The sequence below is a fragment of the Primulina eburnea genome, unplaced genomic scaffold (assembly GCF_022965805.1).
Source record: "Primulina eburnea isolate SZY01 unplaced genomic scaffold, ASM2296580v1 ctg582, whole genome shotgun sequence".
Taxonomy (NCBI): Eukaryota; Viridiplantae; Streptophyta; class Magnoliopsida; order Lamiales; family Gesneriaceae; genus Primulina; species Primulina eburnea.
This window is the reverse complement of record NW_027331370.1, coordinates 1-2,385: the sequence shown is the minus strand read 5'-3', so window position 1 is coordinate 2,385 and position 2,385 is coordinate 1. Positions and strand designations below refer to the sequence as shown.

The 2,385-nt window shown below is 38.9% G+C and overlaps 1 pseudogene; it reads left to right on the top strand.

Annotated features, from left to right (window-relative positions):
• Positions 1-449: 449 nt before the first annotated feature.
• Positions 450-2,245, top strand: LOC140821483 (RNA-binding KH domain-containing protein RCF3-like; annotated as a pseudogene).
• The last annotated feature ends 140 nt before the right edge of the window (positions 2,246-2,385 follow it).

The following is a 2,385-nucleotide window of genomic DNA, read 5'->3' as shown; positions in this document are numbered from 1 at the left end:
TTTTTTAAATCAAATTTGACTGCTTTCATGCTTACGGATTGGTGAGTATGAAATAAATATGGGAATAATGTTTTGTTTACATAAAGGAGCAATCTTTTTCGTGAATTATTGAATCAGTTTTTGTTTTTGATTAATTAGGATTTTTTAGTTTAATGGGTTTTTCCCGTTGATGGAAAAAACTTTTATCACTTATTGGGATAAGAAATGTTGAAATAAAAAATGGTTCTTTGGCTATTTGCTCAGGCCAGAACATGAATTTTGTTTCGTGCGCTGATGATTTTTATATTTCATTTCTTTTCTTCATTGTGTATGTGTTTGTCGTGGTCCGTGTTTAGGGTGGATAGGCTGTGCATATTTATTTGGCCATTTGTGTTTAAATTGGATTCTTGATTTATTGCCGCCTCGTATGATGGAAAATTGATTGGATTTGCCGGTGGAGTAGGTTGTATCAAGTTCTTCTATAGAATGGGTCAGCGGAAGTGATTATGGAAAACGGTCTCAAATGCTCTCTGATTACTCTGGAAATGGAGGAGGTAGAAGAATCCCTGGAAATGATGAAAAAGAAGCTAATCACATTGGGCCCGATGACACAGTTTACCGTTATTTGTGCCCGTTGAGAAAAATCGGGAGCATTATTGGAATTGGTGGGGATATTGCTAAACAACTGAGAGCCCAGACTCAGGCTCGGATTCGAATTAGTGAAACAATTCCAGGGTGTGAGGAACGTGTAGTCACCATTTATAGCACTAGCATTGAAACCAATAGTTATGGCAATGAGGCTGTTTCACCTGCACAAGATGCTCTGTTTAGGGTGCATGAAAGGGTGGTGTCTGAGGAGTTGCCGGTCAATGGCACATTCGACGAACCTCTCCAAGTTACGGTTCGCTTGCTTGTGCCCTCGGATCAGATCGGCTGTGTGATTGGGAAAGGGGGGCAAATAATCCAGAACATACGTATTGACACCCATGCTCAGATTAGGATATTGGGCAGCGAGCATTTACCTCCTTGTGCTTTGAGTTCTGATGAGGTTATACAGGTACTTTTACAACTTCTGTTTATGTTGTATAAATAAGATTCCTAAACATGCATGAGCTGATTCTTTTTGTTTGTTCTTTAGACTATATCCTTCGAGTAAAATTGAATGACAAGAGTCTATATTTTTACGAATGGTTTGTCAGAACTCAAACATTAGTATCTTGCCTTTCGAGTTGTTACTTATCCGAAACTGGGGTTGTACAGTCTGATTTTAATATCTGATTACTTGAAATGGTTTGGTCATTGGTGGTTTTTTTAATGAGAACTGGAAGTTTTTTTTGTTGATGAATGGAATATGGTTCCTGCCATGTTAATGTTATTGATCGTACTTTGAGCTGATATTTTCAGTTCAATGATGCTTTTGATATTAGATTCACATTATTCCCTTATAGTTGAAGATGATTTGCTTGCATTTGAATTCTCAGATTACTGGGGAAACCACTGTTGTGATGAATGCACTTTACCAAGTAGCATCAAGGATTCATGATAATCCCTCGCGATCACAGCATTCACTATTGAGTTCGCCTAGCATTTATAGATCTGGGATTACATTTAATAACTCAAACGCTAGTGGCACACTTTTGGGTGCAACCTCATTAATGGGTCCTTATATGAATCACAAAATTGATGGCCCAGAATGGTCTTCTGCCCCGAAGGAATTTTCACTTCGTTTAGTTTGCCCAACTGAAAATCTCGGGGCTGTGATTGGGAAAGGTGGTGCTATTATTAAACAAATTAGACAGGAATCAGGAGCATTTGTCGTAGTCGATAGCGCTGGTGCTGATGGAGATGATTGTGTTATATCCGTTTCTGCGAAGGAGGTGGGCATGCTTTACGTAATTTTACTTCTGTAGTTAACCGAGGTATGCTCAATGTGACCAATTCAGTTGTGAATTATTGTAGATGTTTGAAGGTCCATCTCGGACTATTGATGCGATTAAATCGGTTGCAACAACGATGCAGTGAGAAAATAGAAAAAGACTCAGGTGATTCTCGTGATTACGACTCGTTTACTTGTACCGGCCTCTAGAATGGATGTATTATTGGTAAAGGTGGGGCTATCATTAAAGAGATGAGAAATACCCACCAGAGCAAACATTCGCATTTTTTCGATGAAAATGTTCCTAAAGTTGCATCCGCAGACGATGAGATGGTGCAGGTAATGAAATTCGTGCTTGTGCATATCGACATTTGATTTTTCATTGCTGTGTATCTATGTACCAGCCTCTTCGAAACAATTTTTCTTATATATAATATATAAAATCATATAAATCCATAGGAAAATTCCAGTAGGAGGGGAAAGTGAGGGTCACAACTGCCTCTGCCATCGCGCTTACGGTTTGCCCCCAC